Raw genomic sequence first — 11,501 nt, forward strand, 5'->3', positions numbered from 1 at the left:
AGCTGGAATGCCCATAACGGTTTCTCACCAGGAGAATTCAGGACATGAATACCCTGTCCTACTCTGATCATCTAAAGGCTCTTTCTCTGTATTCAGTCTCCTACAGGCTGCTGAGAGGTGATTTTTTCCTGCCTTACAGGGCTTCCACAGACCCATCCCTGATGGACCTGTTGCACATGTGCAAAACAAACAGCACCAGAAACACTAGATCCAGGGAGGTGAACTTCACTTGTGACATGAATAGAGCATGCTGGAGAGACAGATATGTATCACAAAAAATTCCTGATCTATGGAATATGCTCCCTATCCATGTAAAATAGAGTTCCTCTCTCACTCTATTCAATTGAAACCTTGACAAATGGATGGGAAATCATAACCTTACCCCCAGTCTGGCCCTCATGTCCTTTATGGACATAAGAAAAATATTATCCTAACTACCCTCACCAACAAATCCTTAGTTATGTCCCTACTAAAATGCCTCCCCCCATATCGACACCAATGATACTCAGGATCCAAATGGTTTGGGGTGCACTGCTAGGCATGTAAGGGTCTAGTGGTTGCTAGCCTAGTAACAACCTATAAACTTATAAGTTTAAGTGAATTAGAGTGAAAAGGGGGTAGATGATGGGGAAAAGGGGAGTCATTCTGTTGAAGTTCAAATTAGGTTTTGAATTTTTAAGCCAGGAGGAGGATGACGAAGAACGTGATGAAGAAATGGAGATAAAGAGACAATAAGGAATAGAGTAAATGTTGAAAAAGGACATTATTAGCCAAAACTACAAAGAAAGGAAAAGTATAGTTTAAGAAGTATTTCTTTAAATGTTAACAGCCTTAAAAACAAGAAAAGAAGAATAACTATTAGAAATGGTGTCTGACACAGACATGATTTAATTTGTTTACAGGATGCAAGAATTTTTAATGAAAACATAATGATGCAAATAGAATGATATGGGAGGGGAGATAAGATGGATTTTTGGAGATGATGTATGTTCAATGGCAGTTATGTTGTTTACAAAGAAAATTATTAACATTATTGATGTAATATTGGTTAGTTTGGCATGAATCATGATATGTGATATTACAAATGAGTATAAAATGTGGAGACTGATTAGTGTATATGCATCAGTGCAGAAAATAAAAGAGAGGAGTTATTTCAGGAGCTTCATTGCAATTTAAGAAAATAAAATGATAGGATTGGAGCAGATGTTAAGGTAGGAAGACAACTATTAAAACTGGACAGTTAATTTTTGGGAGTAAAAAATAAATTTTACTTGTAGAAGGGGATGTTTTTAAAATACAAATCAATTATATTATAGTTCAGATGGTTTGGAGGAAAAAACATTAGAACAAGGGAAATTTATTTTTAATATTATTTGTATATAGAAGGAGAAATAGCTAATAAGGATAAGTATATTAATGAAGGGAGAGGAATACAAGTTTTAGTTGCTGAAGTTCAAATACTACATTTTTAAGAGATTATATAAAGAAATTATGCTAGGATTGGAAAAGTATTTTGAGAAAAAAAAGAAACATATGTGAATTAATTGTAAATTTGAAAGGGAGTAAACAGGAAAGATAATTGAAGGAGAAAGAAATTTCTAAATAAAGTGCATTAAAAGTAGATATCATAATAAGTAATCAGTAGTATATTATGCAAACAAAGGTAGAATAATTTTCTCTTTTTCTGCAAAAGAAAGTGAGGAGAGATAATGACAAAAAATAAATTATTAAAAGGAGAGGATTGAACAGAAAAGTAGAGTATAGAAGAAATAATGCAAGAAGTGGAAGAATATTTTATTAAGATTTATGCCAAAGTAGAAAAAGACCAGACTGATATATGGAATATTAATCAAGTAAGCAAGAATGATAAAAATAAGTTGTAAAAAAAGATAGAAGTAAAATAGTTAAATGATGTTTTGAAAGAAATTAAAAACAATAGGTATACCAGACCCAGATAGCTTAACTTATAAATTATTTGAGGACATAAATGATGAAAAGAAAGACTTTTTTTGTGCAGGTTTCAAATTATTGGTTAGATGATGGGTAACAGCTAAAAGAGTATCTGAAGGGGTTGTTAAATTATTATATAAAAAGATGATAGAAAGTTATTGACAAATTGAAGACCTGTTGCAATGAATAACATGACGTACAAGATATTAATTAAGATATTATAGAAAATATTAAGTAAAATTATGAGTTGTATAATTGGCAAATGAATATATGGTACTAACGGGAGAAATTGTAAGACATCCTGCTTATCATTAAATAGGTTGTGAGAAATATTTTATGTGAAGAAAATAACACTAAGATTAGTATATATGATATTGAAAAGCATATGATAAAGTGTGCCGTAAAAAAGTTTGAAATGTTAGAATATTATGAGTTTCATGATAAGTTTTTAAATTTAATTAAGTCAGTATACAGAAATGCTTTGACTAGAATTTTTAGTTAATGGAGAGTTTAGTAAAAATGTAAGATGAGGTGTAAAGCTCTGTTGATCTTTATGCAGTTTATTCCTTTTGTTGCTAATGAATGCAATATTAAATAAGGCAATGAGGTCTATTACTGAAGAAAATGTTTATTTATGTCAAAATATAAAAATTCCTATATATTTGACTTATGTAAATGATTTATTAATAATTGAAAATGGAAATGATAAATAAAAGAAGCTATGCAGAACATAAACATGTATATTAGGAATGTAGGATTTAATATTAATAAAGAAAAGTGTAAAGGATTGGGGATTCAGTTAAAAATGCAAGTATATATTTTTCAATTTCAGAGATTAAAATTTGGGGAGTTACATTTGCTGGAGAGTTAGTGTAAAGAGGTGTGGTTACATATGTTGAATAAGATTAAAAACATTATTAATATGTGGATAATGTTTGATTTATCTTATAGAAAGAAGATTTTGTAATGCATTCCTATATTTTAGAAAAACTGTGGTATGTAGGGCTATATATGTTTTCCTATAAGTCTAGAAAAATTATTACTTTGGCTGATTTTTGTTTTCTTTTATATGGGGCTCTCATCTAAATCCTGTAAAAACAGAATATTGTATAGATGCACCTTCCAGGTGCCCATTTTATTCCCCATTTTAATAATTTTATGAAATAATTTACAGAGGTGAAGAAATCCAAAAATAGCCACCAATCTAACTGAGGTCTAGAAACAGGCTTACAAGAAGTATAATGCTAAACCAGAAATATGATCCCATTAATTCTGCCCCCTATTTTCAGGAAAAAATGACTTTATTGAGTAAGCAAAGAGGAAAAGATATTCAGCTTCAGATACTTATTAAAAAACCTTATAGGACACTAATAATAAAGTTAGCTCATAGTCATGTCTTATAAGGCCACATGGGAATGAATGGGCAAAACTAAATCAAGAATATTAGCCACATTTTATAATCTGAGCATAAGGAAAAAGATGCAAAACTTCTGCACTTCTTGCCCAGAATGCCATAAACCTGTACTCTGTCCTGGAAAAAAGAGCCCCTTAATCCTCATGTGTACCATAGAAGCATCATTTGAATGTAGTATATTCATATTGTGAGGCCATAAGTAAAAATCTAGCAATAGGCAGCAGTACATTTTAGTAATACTGGACAATGATACAAGCTAGAGAGTATCATTTTTGCATGTGGCACAGGGTAATTTGTTGGATTTATGTAGATAGATTCCATATAGATATAAGTACATAAAAGTATATCTATTTATGTTCCTTCCAAATGTATAATATTTTAAAATCATATCTCTTTTTTAGTATGAAAGGAGCAGTGACCATGCATAAAACTATCAAGTTTGCACAGTAGACAACTTTCAGATTACGTACTTTAATGAAGTTAATAATTTGCTTCATCTATGCTACGTGGCATTATTTTAGGACATTTAGTGATTAAGTGCAAAAGACATCAGAAATTTGGAATGATGATGAAATTCACATGGAATTTGGGGGTCTACTTTATTCCCGTGAAAGCGAATTGCTCGAATACAACTCACGCAAACCATAATGAGCGAAACACGAATAAGTCAAACACACTAAACCACGAAATTTGAAATCTCGATCTCTCATAGTTAGCCAACCCCACTGCCCGCAACATACTACCTACCGAAACACAGTAAAAAACAACACATACACACACTAACCAAAACCCTACTTCTAACCCTAAAGTTAAGCACCAAAACCCTACTTCTAACCCTACACTAAACCCTACATACACAACTATCTATGCACTATCCTTAACCCCTCCCTAACCCTAAGGTCCGTAACTACCGCACACTTACCCTACTGAGCTATACCCAAACAAACTAAATATTCCATACACATACACTTAACAAAACCCTATACTAAACCTTACATACATTACCTATCTATGCACTTACCTTAACCCGCACCCTAACCCTAAGGTCCGTAACTATCGCACACTTACCTTATGGAGCTATTCCGCAGACAGGCCAACTATGTGAATTCGATATTTCCACTTTCGCAGTTTAGTGCATTCAACATACTCGCGTTTTGCTCATTATGTGTCACACAAATTGTATTTGAGCGATTTGGCTTTCTTGGGAATAAAGTAGACCCGAATTTGGTTGTTTTGCATTCAGAATTGTTATTACCTGCTTTGTTTGTCGAGTTGTGGCTTTTTTGTTGCAGTATGTTACTTGTTTGTTTTTTGAAAACTAATGCTTATTAGGTAGATGCACCTGATTACACCATTTTACTCAGTGAGATGCTCATTTGTCTTGGCATCATTGTTACTTAATGAATTGTTCGCTTCATAGACTTCTGATTATCAAAAGTCATTGTCTTGGTTTTGTACTTCTGCTTCAGAGTTTGTTATCTTATTTACAAGATCTCCAGCTGGTCTAGTGGTAATTTTGACATTTTTATTCCTTCTCTCTATAATCTTTAGATAAGAGTTTCACCAAGTGAAGCATACAGCTTATAGATGCTTGAGTGGTATATTCAGTCAGGTCTCAGTGAAAATCGCATTCTTCCTTCAGCACTTTGCCTGGTTCTGATGCAATTCAATCAAGGTTTTGCATTAAATATTCATAGCACAGTACTTTGTACTTGATGGAAAGATACAGACACTTGGGAGCAGGTCTGACTGCACCCACACTTCTTACTAATCTGGTAACTTATAAGGCTAGGCAGAATCACATGGCATCTTGTATGCACGGTAGACTTATGGGTACTTTTTAAAAGTTATATAGTACATATAACTAACTGACTGAATGCCAGTCCCCAGCAAACATCAGCTTTTCTAAAAGTCAAGAAGAAGACACATATTGCCTTAATAGAAACCAGACAGTCAGTTGCATTTCTAAATTACAAGCTTGTAATACTGTATTAACTATGTTTAATGGTTCAGAATAAAACAAATACGCTTGTATGTTGTAAACCGTATTAACTATGTTTAATGATTCAGAATAAAACAAATATTTAACCTGTCACTATACCAATTGTATTAAAAGATACTCACATTCCACTTGAACTTTTTTGGTTCTTGATTTCACTACTGCCTGCCTATTTCTTTTCTGTTTATAACTATTTATCTTTATTAATACTGTTTAAATGTTATCAACAATCATGTTATTCAGCAATGTCCAGCAGATGAATATCTCCATGATCTGCTATAGTGCAACAACACTAAATTCTAGGCACACTGCAAACTGGATTGCTACCATACTGAGGACATATCTGAGTGCAAATGTTATCAGCTAAAGATAACGACTGAGATGCTACTGGCATTTCCTTACAATCAGAGAAAAGTCACACAGTTTCCCTGGGAGAGTTGTTTATGACAAAGCATCGAGTCAGAAGAACAAATTCCAAATAATGATCACATTCTTTTCATTAAGTAAACATAACATTTTTCTCTGCTCTGGTTCTGAGCCAGTTTACATCGCTAAATGATTTATTTTTCTTTTCATTTTCTGATGGACATGTTACTTGCTGAATGGTCTATGTCATACATCAGTTTTCTATAACAAGAAAACAAAACTTTATAGAGAAACAAATATTTAACTTTATTTCATTATATTTGCTTATTTCAGATTCACTTCTGCTTCTTAATACTGAGGCTGCTGGTATTTGCACAAAACCGCATAGGAAGTGGAAGGCAAACATCACAAGTTTTATATTTTAAAATGGCCATGTTGCTGCTGTGTACATACCATTATGTATAGATATTATCTTCCCTACTACTACAGCTACCTCCTCAGAATTTAATGATCCTCACTGTCAACTGACTGAACACTACTATCCTTTGGACTTACCTTACCTATGCTACTTATTTTGCTTAATCTGATGTCACTGCCTGAACACTATCATTTGGACTTACCTTACCTACACTACTTACTCTACTTTATCTGATGTAACTGCCTGAACACAGTCCTTTGGACTTACCTTACCTATGCTACTTACCCTGCTTAATCTGATGTAACTGACTGAACACTATCCTTTGGACATAATTTACCAACACTACTTACCCTGCTTAATCTGATGTAACTGACTGAACACTATCCTTTGGACTTACCGTACCTACACTACTTACTCTGCTTAATCTGATATTACCATGCCCTCCTTCACCTCCTTCTTTACAACATAGGTTGGTACTAGGCAATCAGCCTTAGGGCCTATACAAGCCTAGCCATAACAATTCCCTGGCTATTACTTCTCTGGTCCCCTGTCTAACAGGGCGATTGACATGATCCCTGGGGTGAATTTCCTATCTCCCATCCAATCATCAAGGTTCTTTTTGAAGAGGGCCAAAGAGGCACTCTGCTTGACATGTATGGGCAGTCTATTCCAGAGTCTGGGGAGTCTCTGGGTCAGGAACCTATCCCTCCAGCATGTTTTGTTCATTGTGATAACAAGGTTTAGATCTCTTGAGCGTGTGGCTTTGAGGGATTAGGATTTCTTTAAGTGTAGCATGTCCAACAGCTCTGGGTTTGACATGGCCTTGTATGTTAAGCAGAGATCGCCTCTGAGCAGGAGATATGCGACAGAGTATAGCTGGAGATTTTTTAGATGGTCAGCATAGGGCATCTGCTTTAGGCTTGTGATTCTTTTAGTGAGGTATTTCTGTGGCTTTTCCAGTTGTTGCAGATGTCTTGTGAGGTACATACCAAACAGGGCATTGTACTCTATAATGGGTCTAATGAGGGATGAGTACAGTGGAACAATGACCTCCTTTTTCTGGATGAAAAGCCCTTAATGATGAGGTGTGCCACATAGAAGGATTTCCTGACTGTTGTGGTGATGTGGTTATTGAAGGTGAGACCACTGTCCACTTGTGTCCCTAAGTCCCTTATCACACTTTCGGTGTTTAGTGTACTGCCACTTATGTGGTAATTCATGGGTACATGGTTTTTCCCAAAGGGGATAACTATACATTTCTTGGCATTGAGCTTCAGCCCATGACTCTGGCACCAAGCATCTGTTTCTGTAAGGCCCTTTTATAGAATATCCACATAATTTGGGGATTCAATAATGGCTCCCAGTTTGCAGTCATCTGTGAACTTTGTTAGTCAGAGTCCCTTAGTGCTGGCCTGGACTTCAGAGAAGTAGATGCCAAACAAGAGCGGTCCCAGGACTGAACCCTGAGGTACTCCACTTGTCACTTGTCTGGAGCTGGATTTTGATTCGGCTACTTTTACAGTGTGGGTTCTGTCAGTAAGCCAGTTGGCAACCCATCGAGTGACGTAGGGATTAATGCCCAACTTAGTAAGTTTATCTATGATTCCAGAGTGGGGGATGGTGTCGAAGGCCTTGGTGAGGTCCAGATAGGCTGTGTGAACTATCCTGCCCTCATCCACGGCTCTGGATACTGATTCGAAGAAGTCAATCAGGTTGAGGAGACAAGATCGGCCCTTTACAAAACCAAACTGGGTGGGGTCCAGTGTTTGAAGGTTGCCAATATCTTTGTTTATAAGTTCCATGATAATGCATTCCATGCCTTTGCAGATCAGGCTCATCAGACTGATGGGATGATAGTTCCTGGGATTCAAGGTGAATCCCCCCTTGTGGAGTGGGATAACTGTAGCTGTGTGCCACTCATTGGGCATGAAGCCTGAGGTGAGGCTATAATTAAACATGACACTTAGGTGAGGTGCCAGTTCATTTTGTAGTTCATGTAGTACACAGCCCAGGATGTTGTCTGGTCCCATGGATGCTGTATTCTTAGCTTTGGAGAGTGCAGTTTTTACCTGTGTGGCCGTGATTACCGGAATTTGGCAATCTTTTGGTATTGAGCTAGGCCCTTTAGGGAGTGAGAGGGGAGTGAAGTTGGCACTAAATCGATCTGCCAGGATATTGGCAATATCCTTGGGATCAGTATATTTAATGCCATTCTGTTGTAGCTCAGAACAGAGCTGAGCATTGCCATTTAGATTCTTGACATAACTATAGAATGCCTTGTGGTTGTCCTTTGAATCTTTGGCAATTTTATTTTCGTAACTAGCTTTGGAGGATTTTATGAGGGATCTCAGCTTCTTACTGAGGCTGGTAAGGGAGTATTTTGCATCTTGGGATTTTCCTCTTTTCTGCAACAGTTTCTTCCTTCTGTCACACATCTTTACTTTACTTATCAACCCCATTCTTCTTTTAGCCATCTCTTCCATTTCCTTCTGTAAATATGTACATATATACAGTTACTGATGTAACGATTGCTGACTGTTACTGTTTGTAACCCAGGTTGAGTGTGTAATTGGTTATTTGTTGATCAATACTCTACCCTGGTAAACAAATACAAATAAATAAATAAATACATTTTTTTTTTCTCTTTGAAATTTTCATGCACTTTAAGATCATTTAAAACTATATCTCATTTTTAGTATGAAAGGAGCAGTGACCATGCATAAAACTATCAAGTTTGCACAGTAGAAAACTTTCAGACTACGTACTTTAATGAAGTTAATAATTTTGAATTTAAGCTCCCTGCATACTATGCATACTATGCAGTGTTTAGAGCATCAAGAGATTCTTTATCTCACTTTTGTCAGCTGTGCTAATAAATGTGTTTATAAGAGGTGTCTGCTTATAACATTATCATGAATTGATCTAAAATATGATATCACAAGTAAGGTGTTGTGCTGACTTGTAAACAATCCTGAAGGAGATCCAACAGGTGTATACAGACATTGGAAATGCTCAGTGAAGTAGAAGCTTTTGTTATTCCACAATGTTCACAAACCTTTCAGGTATGGCTGCCCTTCTTCAGGATAGTTTACACAAGTGCTTTATTAGTATTTTATATGCAGTTTAAATGTATTTTTCACATACTTTTCCCTGCATGTAATTTTAAATTTTTATATATATGTTTTTAATTTTTCATTTCTGTTTATACATACTTATTCGCATAGGTTTTGAATGCATTTATCTTTGCTTGTGATGAGTGTGCTAGCTCTTTAAGAATTTTCTTGGCTGTGTCATGTGATCTTGTTAATTAACTATATATTGAAGTCATTGTGCTAAATGTAGTCTTTTGTTATCACATTGAAAAGAAGGGTAGCCATACCTGATAGCTTTGTGAATAAAGCTTCTACTTCATTGAGCATTTCCGCTTTCTGTATACATCTATTGGATTTGTTCTGTAGTTTTTGCAGACCTGGTTTACCTTCATCTTGGTCTTTTTCCTGTTAGTTTTGTGCTTTTTAAGATCAACCTGGGGTGCTCTTCAAATTGTTTAATATGACACAGCCTGCCATTTAGGTGAATTCAGTTAATGCAATGTGGCCAGTGATCTGTTCCATTCGTGACCTTCTCTCTGTATGTACAAATCCGTTGCTAATTCATATGATGAATTCCTCTCTATGTGTTGGTGAGACAAGTGAAATGAGTGCTCCTGATGTTGACACATTTACTAGTCAAGTCACTATCCTGATAGAAGGTACAGACATATAAAAGACTACACTGGCAACGTTTCAGCTTTACAGCTTATTTAGAAATTGGAGTCATTCCTCGTGGTCTCAGGATTTTAAAAATTCCTGCTTTTGGAAACATTATCCTGAGCTTTTAAAGAAGTGATAGGAACTGAACTTAAAGGTAAGTACTGAGTGCATGGTTCTTATGAACCAATTTTTTTGCAAATGTTGAGACTGAATTGCAGGAGGAAATTATGATGTTAGAATGTGAAATTATCAGACTTCTGGGGTTTAAAGAACATTTACCTTTATACAACTTAATACTTGATAGACTAGTTATTTATGAACAGTGTTTGGAACAAACAAAGAAGCATACACTTCTTAAGAGACATTAATGATTTTTAAAACAGGTAACATTTTTTCATGGCCCAAGCTTTCATGGGGTAAGAAAGAAACACCCTTGCAGAAGGAGTCGCTTTATGCCTTAGACTCATTTACTATTGCTGAACCATCCAGGGCTAATACAAATATTTCAGTACAATTACCTAGTTCTGGGACTTCTGTAACACAAACTTCTGCTTGTACTGATTCCAGTGTAACCCCCAATACTTAGCAATACTCGAACCTCTCATGCTTTACTAGAAAAATGAAAATCCTAACACTAGAGGATTTTTAACTACTAGCTCTACAATTACTACCTTGTTTACCAGAATGTATAGAGACAAGCAACAATGATAGTCTGAGAGGATTGATCAAAGAAGTGAGGGGTTGCACAGTAGGACCAGATTACAATGGTCCACAAACTCGGAGCCATTCAGTACATCAGGAATGTTAGAAAATAATGCTGTTATAAATTTGTTCAGTGAGAGACTGTATACATTGGATATTGCAGTTCTCAATAAAGGACTTCAGTATATTCCATCCAATGTGGATATGATAGTAGAAGCTCTTACTGATTTAAGACTATTTGTGAGGAATTTAAGTAGCTGCTGTTATAAATTTGTCCAGTGAGAGACTATCTACATTGGACATTGCAGTTCTCAATAAAGGACTTCAGTATATTCCATTCAATGCAGATATGATAGTAGAAGCACTTACTGATTTAAGTCTATTTATGAGGAATTTAAATCTTAAGTATATTTTTAAGGATTCTTCTGGTCTGAATCCTCAGTGATGTAAAATAATCTAGTACTTTTATGCCAATATGTGTGTACAAAAGAGTTACGTGAACTGTATGAACAAGGCTCCAAAGACAGATTTTAGAACTTGACACATGATAACTATGAATCTCTTATTAAGTTACAGAATAACACTAACACCATTATTAAATAAGCCGATAAGGTGGGTGCTGTTGTCATTCTTGATAAGAATGACTATATACCTTTCATGTTTGAGTTCCTAGAAGAAGAGAGAACTTAAAAACATTGAATTTGCTAGTGTGGTGACTTCTATAAGTAATATCAACATGGCTATTTATGATTTACAGCTTATGAAGGATATAACCATTGATTTATTCAACTCTTTTACTGTACCCTGTCCTGTAATTCCTGTCCTCTATGGTTTGCCTAAAATTCATAAGAGTCTAACCCACCCCCTATGTGCCCTATTGTCTCTGGCAGGGGATGGATT

Source organism: Protopterus annectens, chromosome 6.part0, assembly GCF_019279795.1.
Source record: "Protopterus annectens isolate FY-2018-M chromosome 6.part0, PAN1.0, whole genome shotgun sequence".
Taxonomy (NCBI): domain Eukaryota; kingdom Metazoa; phylum Chordata; order Ceratodontiformes; family Protopteridae; genus Protopterus; species Protopterus annectens.